General features: G+C 47.3%; 1 pseudogene; it reads right to left on the bottom strand.

Annotated features, from left to right (window-relative positions):
* Positions 1–14,250: 14,250 nt before the first annotated feature.
* LOC148542695 (uncharacterized) lies at positions 14,251–14,868 on the bottom strand (annotated as a pseudogene).
* Between the last annotated feature and the right edge of the window lie 5,110 nt (positions 14,869–19,978).

Genomic DNA, 19,978 nt, shown 5'->3' with positions numbered 1-19,978 from the left:
AGCTGCTGCCACTAGTCATGACATAGACGATAACATGCCATCAACGTCGTCTGCCAAGGCCGATGCCCAATGTCATAGTAGAGGGCACATACAATCCCAAATGGCAAAGTTCAGGAAAATGACCTTGAAAAAGACATTTAAATCAGCTGAAGAGAAACGTAAACTTGCCAATATGCCATTTACGACACGGAGTGGCAAGGAACGGCTAAGGTCGATCCCTAGTATGTTCATGACTAGTGGTTCAGCTTCACATGACGATGGAAGCACTCCTCCCACTAAAAAAATCAAAAGAGTTAAGCTGGCAAAAGCACAGCGAAGAACTGTGCTTTCTAAGAAGATATCACAAATCCCCAAGGAGAGTCCAAGTGTGGTGGTGGTTGCGATGCCTGACCTTCCCAGCACTGGACGGGAAGAGGTGGCTCTTTCCACCATTTGCATGCCCCCTGCAAGTGCTGAAAGGAGCACCCACAGTCCACTTGCTGATATGCAAATTGAAGATGTCACTGTTGAAGTACAACAGGATGAGGATACTGGTGTAGCTGGCGCTGAGGAGGAAGTTGGCGAGGAGGATTCTGATGGTGATGTGGTTTGTTTAAATCAGGCTCCGGGGGAGACAGTTGTTGTCCGTGGGATGAAAAAGCCCATCACGGTCATGCCTGGGCAGAAGACCAAACATTCCACCTCTTTGGTCTGGCAATATTTCTATCCAAATCCGGACAACAACTGTCTTGCCATATGTACCATATGTAAAGGTGAAATAAGTAGGGGTAGGGACGTCAACCACCTAGGAACATCCTCCCTTATACGGCACCTGCAGCGCGTTCATAAAAAGTTACTGTCAAGTTCAGAAACTTTGGCTCAGACCGTAAGCAGTCCAGGGACACCTAAATCCCGTTGTCCTGTTGTATCCAAGCGCCTGCAAACCACACCGTCAACTCCCTCCTCGTCAATTTCCTCCTTAGTCAGGATCGGAAGTAGTCCTGCAGGCCATATCACTGGCATGACTGACTCTCCTATCCGGGATTCCTCCGGAGGATCCTGCATTGCTACGCCTACTGCTGCCGCTGCTGCTGTTGCTGCTGCTGGGAGTCGTTCATCATCCCAGAGAGGAAGTAGGAACACCACTACTTTTACTAAACAATTGACCCTCCAACAGTCCTTAGCGAGGAGGATGAAGTACGACAGCAGTCATCCTGAAGCAAAACGTATAACTGAGGCCTTGACTGCTATGTTGGTGTTAGACGTGCGTCCGGTATCCGCCATTAGTGCAGTGGGATTTAGACAATTGATGGAGGTAGTGTGTCCCCGGTTCCAAATCCCGTCTAGATTCCACTTCACTAGGCAGGCGATACCGAGACTGTACAGAAACGTCAGAAAAAGTGTCCTCAGTGTCCTGAAAAATGCCGTTGTACACAATGTCCACTTAACCACGGACATGTGGACAAGTGGAACAGGGCAGACTAAGGACTATATGACTGTGACAGCCCACTGGGTAGATGTATCACCTTACGCAGCAACAGCAGCAGCGTCACCAGTAGCAGCATCTCAGAAACGCCAGCTCGTTACAAGGCAGGCTACGCTGTGTATCACCGGTTTCAGTAAGAGGCACACCGCCGACAACCTCTTAGAGAAACTGAGGGAAATCATCGTCCAGTGGCTTACCCCACTTAGACTCTCCTGGGGATTTGTGATATCTGACAACGCCACCAATATTGTGCGGGCATTACATCTGGGCAAATTCCAGCACGTCCCATGTTTTGCTCACACAATAAACTTGGTGGTGCAGAATTTTCTGAAAAGCGACAGGGGCGTGCAGGAGACGCTTTGGGTGGTCCGAAAAATTTCTGGCCACTTTCGCCATTCAGCGACTGCGTGCTGAAGACTGGAGCGCCAGCAAACACTCTTGAACCTGCCCCGCCATCACCTGAAGCAAGAGGTTGTGACGCGGTGGAACTCAACCCTCTATATGCTTCAGAGGATGGAGGAGCAGCAAAAGGCCATACAAGCCTATACATCCACCTATGACATAGGCAAAGGAGGGGGTATGCACCTGACTCAAGCGCAGTGGAGAATGATTTCCGTGTTGTGCAAGGTTCTTCAGCCCTTCGAACTTGCCACACGTGAAGTCAGTTCAGACACTGCCAGCTTGAGTCAGGTCATTCCCCTCATCAGGCTTTTGCAGAAGCAGCTGGAGAAAGTGAAGGAGGAGCTAAGACGGAGCGATTCCGCTCGGCATGTGGGACTTGTGGATGAAGCCCTTCATTCGCTTTGCCAGGATTCCAGGGTGGTCAATCTGTTGAAATCAGACCACTACATTTTGGCCACCGTGCTCGATCCTAGGTTTAAAGCCTATGTGGTGTCTCTTTCCGGCCGACACAAGCCTGCAGAGGTGCAAAGACCTGCTGGTGAACACACTGTCAGCTGAAGCGGAACGTGACACGTCAACGGCTCCTTCTTCATTTTCTCCCGCAACTGGGGCTGCCAGGAAAAAACTTAGGTATCCTAAGCAACCCGCTGGCGGTGATGCAGGGCAGGCAGGACCAAGTTTGGACATCTGGTCCGGACTGAAGGACCTGGCAACAATTTCTGACATGTCTACTGTCACTGCATATGATACTGTCACCATTGACAGAATGGTGGAGGATTACATCGGTGACAGCATCCAAGTAGGCATTTCAGACAGTCCATACCTGTACTGGCAGGAAAAAGAGGCAATTTGGAGGCCCCTGTACAAACTGGCTCTATTTTACCTGAGTTGCCCCCCCTCCAGTGTGTACTCCGAAAGAGTGTTTAGTGCAGCCGGGAACCTTGTCAGCGAAAGGCGTAGGAGGTTGCTTCCACAGAATGTGGAGAAGATGATGTTCATCAAAATGAATTATCAGCTCTTCCAGGGAGACCAGCCTCCAGAAGGTACAGAGGGACCTGTGGTGGTGGATTCAAGTGGGGACGAGTTAATACTTTGTGAGGATGAGGATGTACACACTGAAGAGGGTGAGGAATCGGTGGATGAGGAGGATGAGGATGACATCTTGCCTCCGTAGAGCCAGTTTGTGCAGGGACACATTAATTGCCAGCTTGTTTTGTGGGGGTCCAAACGAACCAATCATTTCAGCCACAGTTGTGTGGCAGACCCTGGCGCTGAAATGATTGATTTGTTAAAGTGTGCATGTCCTGTTTATACAACATAAGGGTGGGTGGGAGGGCCCAAGGACAATTCCATCTTGCACCTCTTTTTTTCTTTGCATTATGTACAGTTTGGGGCCTAGTTTTTCTAACTGCCATCCTGTCTGCCACTGCAGTGTCACTCCTAGATGGGTCACGTGTTTGTGCCGCCCACTCGTGTCGCTTAGCATAGTCATCCAGCTACCTCGGTGCAACCTTTTGGACATAAAAACACTATTGTGAGGTGTGAGGTGTTCAGAATAGACTGGAAATGAGTGGAAATTAAGGTTATTGAGGTTAATAATAGCATAGGAGCAGAAAAACCTACAAATTCTGTGATTTTAGCTGTTTTTATGCTTTTTTTCAAAAAAATACAGATCCAAAACACAAAACCCAGAACCCAAAACACGGAAGGGTGGTTTTGGCAAAACCAATCCAGATCCAAAACACGAAGAAAGATCCAGATCCAAAACCAAAACACAAAACACGAAAAGTGGCCGGTGCACACCCCTAATATATATATATATATATATATATATATATATATATATAAGGGATGAGCAGGTTCGGATTTCTGAAATCCGAACCACCCCGATCTGAGCCGGGAACCGAGTCAGGCTCGGGTTTTCCCGCCTGACTTGGACCTGAAGTCAAGGCAAAACGTCATCATCCCGCTGTCGGATCTCGCGGGTTTTGGATTCTATAAAAGGTCCCTGCGTCAGCGCCATTTATCACTCCGGCTGTGGACAGTGAAGAGGGTGGGTGGGAGTTGTGCTGCTGTTGTCCGTAGGGGCTTTTAGCCTGATTCAGACCCGCTGGTGACTGGTGGTCACCCACAGCTTAGCGAGCGGCCAGGGGGCCGCAAAAAACAAAACAAAACAAAAAAGCCTTGATTCAGAGCGAGCTCTCTTCAAGAGCGTCCGGCTCTGAATCAGGCCCTGTGTCCACTCCACAGTCCATAGGGGCTGGCTGTGCTGTGTTGTGCTGCTGTCATAGGGGCTGGCTGGGCTGTGTTGTGCTGTTGTTGTCCATAGGGGCTGTGTCCACTCCAAAGTCCATAGGGGCTGGCTGGGCTGTGTTGTGCAGTGTCCCATAAAGGCTGTAGTCCTAAAGGGGTGCTGTAGTGTTGTCCAGGGGGTGCTCTGTCCATCAGGGGTGCTCCCCCCAAGTGAAAAAAAACTTTTTTTTTTCTGTTTGTGTGCGCTGTAGCCGCATGTGCATCAACAAAGTAGCAGCGCCAAGCGTGCGCCTGTGTTATAAGTCAAGGGCCGGCTAGCTCATCTGTTGAAGGGTGGTGTAACCCCAAAGTGCTCCAAAAAATAAAAAAAAAAATTTTTTCTGTGTTTGTGACTTGTGTGTGCTGTAGCCACACGTGCATCAACAAAGTAGCAGCGCCAAGTGTGCGCCTGTGTCATAAGTCAAGGGCCGGCTGGCTTGTCTGTTGAAGGGTGGTGTAACCCCAAAGTGTTCCAAAAAAAAAAAAAAAAAAAATGTTTCTGTGTTTGTGACTTGTGTGCGTATTAGCCGCACGTGCATCAACAAAGTAGCAGCGCCAAGCATGCGCCTGTGTCATAAGTCAATGGCCGGCTGGCTCGTCTGTTGAAGGGTGGTGTAACCCCCAAAGTGCACAAAAAAATAAAACAATACATATTTTTCTGTGTTTGTGTGTGCGCCTTAGCCGCACGTACATCAACAAAGTAGCAGCGCCAAGCGTGCACCTGTGTCATAAGTCAAGGGCCGGTTTGGACATTTGGTCCGGACTGAAGGACCTGCCAACAATTTTTGACATGTCTACTGTCACTGCATATGATACTGTCACCATTGACAGAATGGTGGAGGATTACATCGGAGACAGCATCCAAGTAGGCATGTCAGACCTGTACTGGCAAGAAAAAGAGGCAATTTGGAGGCCCCTGTACAAACTGGCTCTATTTTACCTAAGTTGCCCCCCCTCCAGTGTGTACTCCGAAAGAGTTTTTAGTGCAGCCGGGAACCTTGTCAGCAAAAGGTGTAGGAAGTTGCTTCCACAAAATGTGGAGAAGATGATGTTCATCAAAATGAATGATCAACTCTTCCAGGGAGACCAATCCTCCAGAAAGTACAGAGGGACCTGTGGTGGTGGATTCCAGCGGGGATGAACTAATACTCTTTGAGGATCAGGACAACACTGAAGAGGGTGAGGAATCGGTGGGTGAGGAGGATGAGGACGACATCTTGCCTCTGTAGAGCCCATTTGTGCAGGGACAGATTAATTGCCAGCTTGTTTTGTGGGGGCCCAAATGAACCAATCATTTCAGCCACAGTTGTGTTGCAGACCCTGGCGCTGAAATGATTGGCTTGTTAAAGTATGCATGTCCTGTTTATTCAACATAACGGTGGGTGGGAGGGCCCAAGGACAATTCCATCTTGCATCTCTTTTTTTTCTTTGCAGTATATACTCTCTGGGGCCTAGTTTTTCAAACTGCCATCCTGTCTGCCACTGCAGTGTCACTCCTAGATGGGCCACGTGTTTGTGCCGCCCACTTGTGTCGCTTAGCATAGTCATCCAGCTACCTCGGTGCAACCTTTTCTCCTAAAAACAATATTGTGAGGTGTGAGGTGTTCAGAATACACCGGAAATGAGTGGAAATTAATGTTATTGAGGTTAATAATAGCGTAGGAACAAAAAAAAAACAAATTCTGTGATTTTAGCTGTTTTATGCTTTTTTTTCAAAAGAATACAGATCCAAAACACAAAATCTGTCAGATCCGAACCCACCCGAACTAAAGGAATCTGAGTCGGATCCAAGCAGGCTCGATGTTTCCCGCCAACTCAGTTCTCCAAATCGAGGCAAAACGCATGAGACGAAATCTCGCGGCTCGTAAGCTTTCGTCTCTTATATATAAGGGACGTGGCAGGCGCCATTTTTCACTCTGGCTGTGGACAGGGAGCAAGGAGGGTGGGTAGTGTAGGGCTAGTGAGAGGTGCTGGTGCTGCTGATCCATTGCTGGTGTTGTTGTGTAACTTGTGTTGTGCTGTCTGCTGTGTCCATCTGGGCAGTTGCTGCAGTGCTGATCCACCAGGGCTGGTGCTGTGTTCTCTGCTGTGCTGTGTCCATCTGGGCTGTTGCTGATCCATCTGGGCAGTTGCTGCTGATCCATCAGGGCTGGTACTGTGTTGTGTCCATTTGGGCTGTTGCTGATCCATCTGGGCTGGTGCTGTCTGCAACGTCTATCTGGGCACAAGTTCTGGACCCAAATAAAGTGTCTTTTTTTTGTGTAATAATAAATATATATTGTCTGTGTGCATGTTAGGCTTAGCCGCACAAGATCTATCAAGTCGACAATGCAACGCAACTCCTTCAAGACCGCAGAAAATATGGAGGGCTGTCACATGACAGGAGAGCAAGGCCAAGAACCACATGTTGTAGCTGTCACCAGCAGTGCAAGGCCATCAACTTCCTCGTCCTCTATGAAGGCCCATGCCCCGGGGCTTAAGTCACACCATCGATATGGTAAAGCTACTTTTACAGAAGTAAAGAAAAAAAAAAATCAAAAGGCAAGTTGCTTTTCGATAAACAAAACATTGCCAATATGCCCTTCACTACACGAAGTGGCAAGGAAAGGATAAGGCCTTGGACTTTCTTTAGGAAGACTGTTGATTCTGATAGCCCTTCAGAAAAAACAACTGTGTGCCCTGAGAAATCGAAATCACAAATCCCCGAGGAGAGTACAAGTGTATCCGTGGTTGCCATGTGTGAGCCAGACCTACATACTAGTGTACTGGAGGTTCCTCCAAGTTCCAACATTTGTGTGCCCTCTGTAAATGTGGGGAAGGGCAGTCAACATCTTGCAGACGTAGTCATCGAGGATGCTTCTGTGGAATTGCACATGGAGGAGGAGGATATTTTGGTAGTTGAAGGCACACAGGATGACGAGGATGTTGATGATGAAGATGTTGGTGATGAGGATGCTGATGCCGAATATGTCCTTTGTGTAAGTAAGGCAACAGCTGTTGCCCATGGATTGAAAAAGCCAAAGCCCATTGTTGTCATGCTGGGACAAAAGACACAAAAATCCACTTCTCACGTGTGGAATTATTTCCACCCCGATCTGGACAACAGTTGTCAAGCCATATGTGCCCATTGCCATGCAAGAGTGAGTAGAGGGAGGGACATAAACCACCTAGGAACCTCCTCATTGTTACGTCACTTGGAGCGCATTCATCAAATATCAAAGTGTACGTCGCCAAGTTCCAAAACTCAAAACGTAACAAGTCCAGTGTCACCTACCTGCTCCCTCTCTGTGAGATCCAAGCACCTTCGATCTCCAACACCTGCATCATCAACATCCTCATTCGTCATTGGGAGTAGTCCTGCTGCATCCAATGTTGGTTTTCAAAGCATGATTGACTCCTCTCCTATCCGTGATTCCTCAGAAGGATCCTTGATGACTACGCCTGTTGCTGCTGCTGTTCCTGTGAGTGGATCTTCATCCCAGAAGGGGACCAGGAGGAAGACTACTTGTAGCATATCCTCCAAAAAACAATTAACTGTCAAATAATCGTTTGCAAGGGCAAACAAGTATGACAGCAATCATACAGTTGCACTGCGGATTACAGACGCCATAACAGCTATGCTGGTATTAGATGTGCGTCCAGTATCCGCCATTACTGCAGTGGGTTTTCAACAGTTAATTCAGGTCCTGTGTCCTCGCTACCAGATCCCTTCTAGATTCCACTTCGCTAGAAGAGCAATTCCAAATCTGTACAAGGACATTAAAAAAAACCTTATTAATGTCCTCAGAAATGCCGTTGTACCCACTGTCCACTTGACCACTGATATGTGGACAAGTGGGACAGGGCAAACTAAGGATTACATGACTGTGACAGCCCACTGGGTAGGTGTATTGCCTACAACAGCAACAGAAGCAACAACATCTACCAAAAGACAGCTGATACAGAGGCAGGCTACTCTTTGTATAACTGGTTTTCCTAAGAGGCATACTACTGAGAACCTCTTAGAAAAACTCAGGGAAATCATTACTAAATGGCTTACCCCACTTGGACTCTCCTCAGGATTTGTGATTTCGGACAATTCCAGCAATATTGTGAAAGCATTACATCTGGGTGAATTACAACATGTCCAATGTTTTGCTCACACAATTACTTTGGTGGTGCAACATTTTTTAAAAACTGACACGGTCGTGCAGGATATGCTCTCGGTGGCCTGCAAAATATCCGGACAGTTTAGACATTCGGCGACCGCTTGTCGAAGATTGCATGACCAGCAGGTACTGTTTTGCCCTTCCATCAGCTGAAGCAAGAGGTAGTAACTCGGTGGAATTCTACCCTCTTTATGCTTCAGTGGATGGAGGAACAGCAAAAGGCCATCCAGGCCTATACAACGGACTATGACTATGACATAGGCCATGGAGGGGGAATGCATCTTACTCAAGAGCAGTGGAGAATAATTTCCGTGTTGTGCAAGGTTCTCAAAACCTTTGAACTTGCCACACGTGAAGTTAGTTCAGACACTGCCAGCTTGAGTCTAGTCATTCCCCTCATCAGACTTTTGCAAAAACAGCTGGAGAAACTGAAGGAGGAGGTGAAATGGAGCGATTGCGCAAAGTATGTCGGACTGGTGGATCAAGCCCTTGATTCACTTCACCAGGATCCAAGAGTCGTCAATCTATTGAAATCTAAAAAATATATTTTGGCCACCATTCTGGATCCTAGGTATAAGTCCTACCTTGTGAGTATTTTCCAACAGACAAAAATCTAAAACTGTGCAAAGAGATGTTGGTAGCTGCAGCCGTATGTGAAATGCCATAATCTCCTCCTTCAGTTTCTGCAGCTGCCAGGAAAAGACTCAATTTTCCTTACAGAATGCCTGTTGGTCATGCAGATCAGTCACCAAAAAATTACATATGGTCGGGCCTGAGAGAACTGCCTACTAGTGACATGTCTTCTACCGTGACTATGTGTGATACGGTCTCCAATCACAGAATGGTGGAGGACTATTTCAGAGATAACATCCTAATAGGCATGTTAGACATTCCCTTTCAGTACTGGCAGGAAAAGAGGCAATTTGGAGGCCCATACACAAACCGGCTTTGCATTACTTAAGTTGCCCACCCTCAAGTGTGTACTCCGAAAGAGTTTTCACTGTCTCTAAAATCACTCCTCTCCTTATTACAATATTTACATACTTTACAATGTTGGCATGGAAAAAAGCCTTTTCTTTGTTCTATCCAATTCTTATTTTCTTTAAAGGTTTCAGCTGGTAACACACTAGGTGCTAATCATTTTTTAAGGGTAGGGGCCCGTCCAGAAACAATCTGTGGTTTGGGGGGAATTTTATTACCCAAAATTGGATCTAATAATAAAATTTTCCAATTTCTCTTTCATAACTATTAAATACTAATAAATGGATTGTACATATCATTTTCACACCTATTAGCCCTTTTTTATATTCTAATAATATATTCTAATAATTCTGTCCTATCCCTATTCCTTGCTCTTTCTCTACTAGCATCTATTACTTCTATAGGATAATGTTTTTCTTCAAACCTCCTACTATAAATCTCTGCTTGTTCACTATACTTGCTTTCTTGTCTACAATTTCTTCTCAATCTAAAAAACTGGGAGTAAGGAATGTTCTTTTTCCAATTAAATAAATTACAACTTATCAAAATGTATTTAATTATTACTATCCACTTTTTTTTTTATATGTGTATAGGTATTGATATTTTCACCTGGACTCCAACCAGAACTATCAAGAACAATATCCAGAAATTAAATTTTTTATTTTTGTATATTATGGGTAAATTTTAAATTAAAACAATTTTGACTTAAATAGGACATGAATTTATGAAACAACTCTTCTGTACCCTTCCATACTATCAATACAACATCTATAAAATGTTTAAATAATATAATAATCTCAAAAAACGGGTTCTTAGGTCCTTCTATAAATTCCATCTCCCATACTCTCAATTATAAATTTGCAAAGTTTGGTGCGAAAGGTGTCCCCTTGGCCACGCCTCTTTTTTGTAACACAAATTGTTTCTGATATCTAAAATAATTATTTTCTAAAATAAATGTGATACATTCCAAAATAAACTTTCTTTTCTCCTCACTTACTTCTAGGTCCCCTTCCAAAAAGGTAGTGATTGCTTCTATTCCCTTTTTATGTGGTGTACAGGTATACAGGGACTCTATATCTGTAGAGCACCAATAATATTCATCTGACCACATCATTTTTTCAACTATAGCTAAAACCTGAGTGGAATCCTTAATGTATGAGTTAAGCTTACACACATATCTCTTTAAATAAAAATCAATGAATTCAGACATATGAGAGGTTGCTGATTCTATGCCTGAAGCTATTGGGCGACCGGGAGGTTTATTCATCCCTTTGTGGATTTTTGGTAATATATAAAATGTCGGTATTCTTGTACATTTCACTAACAAATAATCATACTCTCCTTTTGATATACATTGTTTATCATAACCCGCTTTCAATAAAATACAAATTTTACTCAAAATATTTTCAGTAGGGTCATTCAATAATTTTTCATATGTTTCCATATCCTTAAGTATTCTCCATATTTCTTCCTCATAATCCTTTCTATTTAATATTACCAGGCCACCCCCCTTATCTGCACTCTTAATAACAATGCTATGATTATTCTCTAATTGTTCTATTGCATTCCTCTCTTTTTGTGTTAAATTACCTTTCTTAGAGCCGTATTCAATTTGAGTAGACCCGCAATACTTTTCCGCCTCCCGGACTTTTTCGCCTACATTGCGTGTTTTGTAGGCGGAAAAGTATCGTGCGCGTGCCCGCGTATCCCCGTATTCAATTTAAAAGTAGGCGAAAACGGGACCCGGCGAAACTTAAACAAGCGGAAAGTACTGTCAGATTTGGGGAAATCAGCCCGACACCCCCCAAAAGATGCTCTGACATGGGGATTAGCTATGGTACCTCCCGATTTGGCTTGCTGAAGGTATTTGGTGTTTTTTAAATGGGCTCAATAGCTGCTAAATAGTGTTTTTGTATAAGTGGTGCAGAATAGTTTCTGAAGATTTTTTTTGAAGAAAATAACTTATCCCTGCAAATTTTGGTTACTTGAAAATGGGGACCAGCATATTTTAAAGTTGGTACAGTTAAGTTGAAAAAAATGTGAAAAATCCACCTGCCGCAAGCCCCTGCAATGAAAAAAACACCTGGGGCATACTTGGGGACCCCCCCAGAGTCAAGTTCGCTAATTTTTAACTTTGTCCCCCAACATTTTTTTTTTCACCCCCAAATTCAAAGTGATTTTTTTGGGGTGTTCGTAAGTGTTTTTTTATTTAAATTTTGACACAGTTTACCTTTGTGGGACTGTCTGAAGGATGCCCGGGGGTTCCCGCAACGTTGCACCCCAAAACCCCAATTCTGCACTTTTTCCCGTCTGCTATTCATAGACTAAACTTTTCTGCCTATTACATTGCATTGACTTTCCGCCTAGGCAAAAAGTCTTCCAAATTGAATACGGAGGAAAGTCAAAACAGGCAAAAATGACTGCAAGTGATGGGTTAGAACTGCGCTCTGCTCTATGGGCAGATGGGATGTGAGATGTATTGTTTGTGTCGGGGTGCTGCACCTTCCTAAAAGCAGGAGTACCGGGTCCTGTGTAACGATAGAATGGGGTAGAGGGTGCGGAGGGTGCGCTCGCCCTATGGGTGTAATGCTGGAGTAATAGTGTGTTGTGGTCTTTTGTGTTCGATGTTGTGTGTGGAGTGATGGGGTGTAGGGAGGGAAGGGGGTCTAATGGACTGGAGGTGGTGGGTGAGGAAATGAAGACAGAGGCAGAAATGGGGGCCAAAGGGTTTATTGGAAAAAAACAGTACTAATCCTGTTCGGTCCCAGGCACCAAGGTGCGGTGAGCGATCCACTTAGGGGTGTGTGTGGGTGGAGACTGGGGAGGTGAGTGGTGGGTTGGCAGCGGGTCTGGCGGTTGTGGATGTACACCCTGGCGGCGTCCCGCGCAGGGGTATAAGTCTCGGAGTCACTTACCTACCGGTAGGATTTGTTGGTGAAAAAGGCTTGGGCTGCTGGTAGCTGGTGTTAGAGTTTCCTTTTGCAGATGCGGTGTTGGATGGCTGCTGCGGTGTCAGCGGTTGGAGGAAGCTCTGTGTGTGGTAGTGGCTAGCTGGTGCACTGTGGGGCTTGGTGCACCGCGTTGCTGGCGTTCTGTTCCCGCTGCCTGGTGGGTGCCTGCTGGTGTGAATCGCTTAGGGATTGCTGCTGGACGAACAGCTGTGAGTGGAGCTGGTGTTGGTTGCTCCCAGGCGGCGGTGCATGGTTGCCTGGGTCTAGCAGGTGGAGTGGTGATCAAGAGGGGTGCGCAGGGCTTTGCTAGGTGTGATGCCCAGCGCGGCCCTGCGGGTGGTGGGTAGAGAGGGTTCGACCTATCAGATACATGGGCCACACCCACTCTTAGCCCTGATTGGTCATCTCCACCACCTGACAAACACAGAACCCGGAAGTTCCACATTTAAACCTCACACATGCATAGCCACACTTCTTACCTCCTTGAAGGCAGAGCCCCTGCCGAAACGCGTCGGAGACCCCCTACAGTCTGACACCACAGCCAGCTTACACCAGAGCTCTTCATTCCCGCGGAGAACTCGGTCGAGCCTTGCTGCTTCCAGAACCCTCTCTACCCACCACCCGCAGGGCCGCACTGGGCATCACACCTAGCAAAGCCCTGCGCACCCCTCTTGATCACCACTCCACCTGCTAGACCCAGGCGACCACGCACCGCCCCCTGGGAGCAACCAACACCAGCTCCACTCACAGCTATTCGTCCAGCAGCAATCCCTAAGCGATCCACACCAGCAGGCACCCACCAGGCAGCGGGAACAGAACACCAGCAACGCGGTGCACCAAGCCCCACAGTGCACCAGCAAGCCACTACCACACACAGAGCTTCCTCCAACCGCTGACACCGCAGCAGCCATCCAACACCGCATCTGCAAAAGGAAACTCTAACACCAGCTACCAGCAGCCCAAGCCTTTTTCACCAACAAATCCTACCGGTAGGTAAGTGACTCCGAGACTTATACCCCTGCGCGGGACGCCGCCAGGGTGTACATCCACAACCGCCAGACCCGCTGCCAACCCACCACTCCCCTCCCCCCGAGACATCCTAAGACTGTTGACCAAAGGTCCAGCAGGGGTAACGTGCCAGTCTATTGAACTGCACGGAAAGGAGCCCCCTAAAAGGGTCCACTCACCTCCCCAGTCTCCACCACACACACCCCTAAGTGGATCGCTCACCCCACCTGGGTGCCTGGGACCGAACAGGATTAGTACTGTTTTTTTCCAATAAACCCTTTGGCCCCCATGTCTGCCTCTGTCTTCATTTCCCCACCCACCACCTCCAGTCCATTAGACCCCCTTCCCTCCCTACACCCCATCACTCCACACACAACATCGAACACAAAAGACCACAACACACTATTACTCCAGCATTACACCCATAGGGCGAGCGCACCCTCCGCACCCTCTACCCCAGGCAAAAATGATATCGGTGAAAAGTTTCCGCCAAAAACACGCAAAAACGGCTTTTCGCCTCAAATTGAATATGGGCCTTAGTGTCCTTTTTCATGCATAATTTATCAAGGTCATTCTTAATCAACTCAGCAAATGTTTCAACATAATTTCCCCGAGATTCAATTAAACCTGTTTCATTAATTTCACTTTTAATATTACATTGGGGACCTTGTTTCAAAAAATGTCACTTTAGTGTGAGGCTCCTAATATACCTATTCGTGTCCAAAAATACAGAAAATCCATTCAGCTTTTTAGCAGGAGCAAACGATAAACCCTTTTGTAACAATTTTAATTCATCTACAGTTAGGTTATAATTGGATAAGTTAATCATACCTGTGTTTACTTGTGGTTTAATTTCATGACCTTGTTTCCTCTTTCCTCCTCTCTTGGAATGTCTGGTTTTCTTTTACTTGTAAAATTGGGACTCTCTACATATCTCTTTTTTTCTATCCTGATTCCATTTGCAAAATTTGGTTTGTTGTATAAAAATGTTAGTACTGTTATGTTACTCACCAATAGGGGCTGGATTTGGAGGTCTGTCTGTATCCTCAGTCTGAGTTCCCGGTAGGATTTCTGGTGGAATTATCTGTTTCAACTCTTGTTCATAAGATGTGTAGTGTATGGGGATGAGACGCCCACCACCGGTCTTGCAGGACTGCTTAACTTCATCCGCCATTTTCCCCTTTAACACACGTTTGATTTAGTTGAAAAGTTTTTTAACTTTGTAAACTTCACGTCTGCAGCTACTGACAGCATTAACAGCTTCTGTGATGCCGAGCACCATTTGTTTCTTTCTGCCCAGTGGGGTACAGTGTGCACGTTCTCCCAGGAGACGTGTGAAGACTGGTACCATAGCATGTACCAGTGCAGAATTTTCATCATAGGTGAAGTGTATATTGCGCCCACAGCGCATCTTCCCAGGCAATGGACCAGCAGACTCAGCCTCCTCCTCTTCCTCCTCCCCCTCATTTTGCTCCTCCACCTGTGTATCATCATCCTCCTCCTGTGCTTCCTGGTCAGACAAACCTTCCTCCTGATGACTGTGACTCTGCCTGACAATCACCTTCGGATCCTCCTCCTCCTCCAGCCTCTGCTGAGCTCCCCCAGCTCTCCTGCTTGCCATGCTGCATACCTGTGTCTGCAGACCACACCTCTACTGTCATTCACTCAGCTCCTCACTCCCTATCAAAGCACAAAATGGTGGCTCAGGGGTTTATATAGTGTGTGTGATGCCTAAGTCATGGGACTTGGCACTGCCAATGGGGGTTTCTCTTTGAGTCAGTATGCTTGCTGAAATGAAATCGCATTTTGGTTGGTCTAAATTTCACGCCTTTTCCAGACGTCACATGCGATCAGGGTATGGGGCTGAAATACGGCGACCTATCACATTGGCGAAATGAGTGATATTCACAATAAAAAAACATGCGATTAGATGCAAAACCATATGTGTGAATATACTCACACCCCATTACATTTGGCCCATAGTGTGGTGCACAAAGGACTCAAGCAGTGCTTAAAGTGGTCCTAGGGAAGTGGCGGAACTCACCCCCCCCTTGGTACAATGTCAATAAAGGGACAGCGAGCGCCGTAGGCGTACACCAAAAAATGGTTGTGGTCTCAAAAGAAATGGGCGTGGTCACATAATAGTATTCCTGATACAAATTACGCCACAGAGTAGCACATTCTTGATTCACATTATGCCACATAGTAGTGTCTCTTATTCATGTATGACACACAGCAGTGCCTCTTTTGCACAATGCCCACAGTAGTAGTGCCCCTTATACAATGCCCACAGTAGTAGTGCCCCTTACATATAATGACCACTGTAGTCGTACCCCTTACACATAATTCCCACTGTAGTGGTGCCCCTTATGCAGTGCCCTCATACTAGTGGTGCCCCTTATGCAGTGCCCCCAGTAGTGGTAGTGCGCCTTATGCAGTCCCCACAGTGGTAGTGCCTCTTATGCAAAGCCCACAGTAGTGCCCCTTATGCAGTGCTCACAGTAGTGGTAGTGCCCCTTATGCAGTGCCCACAGTGATAGTGCCCTTTATGCAGAGCCCACAGTAGTGGTAGTGCCCCTTATGCAGTGCCCCCCAGTAGTGGTAGTACCCCTTATGCAGTACCCACAGTGGCAGTGCACCTTATGCAGTGCCCACAGTTATAGTGCCCTTTATGCAGAGCCCACAGTAGTTGTAGTGCCCCTTATGCAGTGCCCTCTGTAGTGGTGCCCCTTATACAGTGCCCACAGTAGTGGTAGTGCCCCTCATGCAGTGCCCACAGTGATAGTGCCCTTTATGCAGAGCCCACAGTAGTGGTAGTGCCCCTTATGCAGTGCCCTCAGTAGTGGTAGTGCCCCTTATGCAGTGCCCCCAGTCATGGTAGTGCCCCTGATGCAGTGCCCACAGTGGCAGTGCATCTTATGCAGTGCCCACAGTTATAGTGCCATTTATGCAGAGCCCACGTAGTTGTAGTTCCCCTTATGCAGTGCCCCCAGTAGTGGTAGTGCCCCTTATGCAGTGCCCCCAGGAGTGGTGCCCCTTATGCAGTGCCTCCTATGCAATGCCCCCATTAGTAATCCCCTTGTAATAGTGCCCCCAATAGTAGTGCCCCTAGTAGTAATTCCCCCTGTTGTAGTGCCCCCAGTAGTAGTGCCCCAATAGTAATGTCCCTCTTTAGTAATGCCCCCAGTAGTAGTGCCACCTGAGTAATTCCACCAGTAGAAGTGCCCCTAGTAAGGCCCCCTGAGTAATGCCACCAATAGTAATGTCCCTTGCGTAATGCCCTCAGTAGTAGTGCCCCCTGAGTAATGTCACCAGTAGTAGTGCCTCCTGAGTAATGCCCCCAGTAGTAGTGCCCGCTGAGTAATGCCCCCTATAGTATTGTCCTCTATTGTGAAGCTGCTTACACAACAAAAAATAACAACTAATACTTACCTTAAACCCCGCTCCTGTGTCCGCTGTCGTCTGTCCCCCTGGTCCGCCTGGCTGCTCCTCAGTCTGAACTATAGAAGAGATGTAATGACGCTTCTCCCATAGTGAACTGCACACACTTGAGTGAGCTCCAGCCTCCAGCTGGAGCTGCAGGGAGGGAGCCGGGCGTCCACTGGTAACAAAATCTCAGCAGGCGCTCGGCAAATGGAGCCTCCCTGCGGCGCCGGGGTTAAGTGAGTCGAAGGAGGCGGAACTGGTTCCATCTCCAAATAGAAGTGACAGGATGTAGACTCCTTAATTTAAATCTAAATATTTAAAAATAAACTAATGATAGAAAAGTGATTCAAATCAGCCCACTGTGTCTGTCAAAATATTAGTCTATTATTAATGGTATCTTAGAAGCGATAATCCTTATTATATCCAATGTTGAATATATATATATATATATATACATATCTATACATATATATACATATACATATATCTATACATATATATACATATACACAGTGGTCGAAGTGGGAAATTTGAAGTGGAGGTATGGGGATGCACAATAAAATTGGGCGTGGCAATGCATAATGAGGGGTGTGACTGTGTCATGAGGGCTACGGCAATTCAAAACGGGGGCAAGTCATGCATCCATTTTTTCATCTCTCACCGTTTGCACCTGCACTTGGACTGCTTCACTATGGATCGCTAGTGCGATTGCACATGCAGGTCTGCTGCAAAAATATGCTAACGGCCAGCATAGAGACGCCCACTACCCCTATCTCACATCCGTAATACCTTCCAATGCTGCGTATATATCGGGAACATCAGACCCTCATGCACAATTACAGCAGGTCTGACGTTACTCAGAAATTGCTAACCTCGTCGCACGCAGTGAGTACACAAGCCGTGTATGCTGTTGCAGTGCCTAATTTATACAAGCCCGTGCAATTGTGTTTAAAAGGACAGGCACGCCTGCGTTTCTCCTCCCCCCCAAATGCTGACTACCTGGCACTCACTCTGCTATGGCTTTACGTAGTTTGCATTATCACAAAGCTGCTGTTGTGCGCAATACGCAACAATTGGCTGTCTGCATACGCTGTTGCTGTTGTGATCTGTGCTGAATCAGGCCTACTGTATACTCTACTAGTATAAAGCAATATACTAAAGTATGTTCTTTTACAAGTTCATTGTGAAATAATATTAGGCTGCGGCAAGTGCCACCTTACCGCTGCTTCTATCAGGAGTCAGGACTGAGAGGGAGGAGCAATACATCACCCAGCTGAGTGGAGCTGCGTATAGGGGGGCTGCGGTAGCAGTGCAAGCTATGGTGGTCCATGGGGGGTGGCGTCTGTTATCAGCCAGCAATGCATGCTCTGGGGGGGATTGTCGCAGTTGGCCAGCGGTAGGGAGTTGCGGCTGTTACCGGCTGCGGCTACCATCAGGAATTGTGGGGCCTGGTAAATTGTAGTTCCCCCCCGGACCTTAATGGGGGTACAGAGTGCAGGGAAGGATGGTCATGGGGGGGCACAGGGCTAGGAAAGCTGGACTGGGAGGGCACAGGGCAGGCTGGACTGGGGTGGTGGCATGAAAGGCTGGACCTTAATGGGGAACAGGGAAAGTTGGCTGGACTGGGGGGTGGGGGGGAGGGGCAGGGTAGGGTAGGCTAGACTGGGGGGGAGGGTCAGGGCAGGGAAGGCTGGCTTGAATAGTGGGGAGGCAGAGGCAGGAAAGACTAGCTGGACTGGGGAGGAGGTCAGGGCAGGGAAAGCTGGCTGTAGTAAAGGGGAGGCAGAGGCAAGAAAGGCTGGATGGAAGGGGGGGCAGGGAAGTACCTGACTTCCTCGTTTCTTCAGAAAGCCTGGAGAGAGCCGGAGACTCGGATGGGAGCAGTGCAGTCAGTAAGAAATAGCCTTGTCTGCATGTAAAATATTGTGCTGGCCGCGAGCCAACCACACCTCGCGTACTGGCAGCCAATCAGGAGTGCCCTCTTCTGATTGTCTGCCGCTTCACGAGCTGTGATTGGCTCGCGGCCGGCACAATATTTGACATCCCGATGGCGGCAAATCTTTTTACTGGCTTGCGGTGCATATCTCCACCGCTCAAACCCGTCCCCCCCCCGCTCTCTCCAGGCAGTCCAGGCGGCTACACTGCATTGGGCCGGAGAGTGGCAGCTGTTACAGGACATGGCAGCGTGGTCGGCGCATATGAGAGATGGCCCTGGGCAAGAGACGGGCACCGGCGGGGGGACAGGCACGGCTGGTTGGGCAGCGCCACGCTGCCCGGCATTTACAGTGAATGCTCACAGGCTGTCAAAGGAGCACAGCCCCTAAAGCCATCCGCAGTTATGTATGTGCGGCTGGCTTTAGGGGCTGTCCTCCTGAGACAGCCTGTGAGCAGTGTGTGTCGCTGACTGACAGTAGCGGGCACAGGCACTCCCCCTGTCCCTACAAGTTGAAAAAAATAATAAATTGTTCAGTGCTGAATTACCGGTATGCCATACCATTGCATACCGGCACACTTTGAGCACTATATATATATATATATATATATATATATATGTATATATATATATTATAAGGGCACCATCGTGCCCTTATATTAGGGCTGAATAAAAAAAAACATTGTTCTCCTATAGAGAACTCCCAAGGGGGGGCATGGTGTTTAAGGGGCTACACCTCAAAAACTATTGGAGGTACTGAGCTGATGGGTAGAACTGTCGCTCAGTGCTGCATGCCAAATATCAGGGCAAAAACATACAAAATGAGGATTTGGGAACAATCTAAGGGCCTGATTCAAAGCCACTCGTAAGCGGCAGCTCGTTCGCTCTGAGCGATGTTTGCCCAACTGCGCATGCGTACGGATCGTTATACGCATGCGCGAACCAGTCAGTGCGGCCGAAATTCATGTGCTCGCAAAATAGCGAATGCCTGCTAATTTGAGTGACAGAAAGAGGCGTATGTGGGTGGTAACAGGGGAAGGTGCTTGAAAACGTGGAGTGGAGATCCGATCGCAGGCGTGCTTAAAGGTCAAAACGGGCGTTTTATGGGTGTGCATATTTAAAACAGCAGCATCATTGACCACGTCACTGGGTTATTTTATAGCCAGAACTGCTCGCAAAATTGTGGTAGCAAAAACCAACCACAAGAATAGTGAGCAGTTCATACCCTGTTCGATGTACTCGATTAATCTAATAAATAGCGGACATGACGTAGGATGCGAGCGGCCAGGGGGCGTAGTTTCCTAAAAAACGACCGCAAGTTTTGTACGCTCGTTCAGAGCTAGAGGCGTGAACAGACGGCAAACAGCGAACG

The sequence above is a fragment of the Taudactylus pleione genome, unplaced genomic scaffold (assembly GCF_031769625.1).
Source record: "Taudactylus pleione unplaced genomic scaffold, aTauple2 ptg000010l, whole genome shotgun sequence".
NCBI lineage: Eukaryota > Metazoa > Chordata > Amphibia > Anura > Myobatrachidae > Taudactylus > Taudactylus pleione.
The sequence above is the reverse complement of the archived record's forward strand: the minus strand, read 5'-3'. Positions and strand labels throughout refer to the sequence as shown.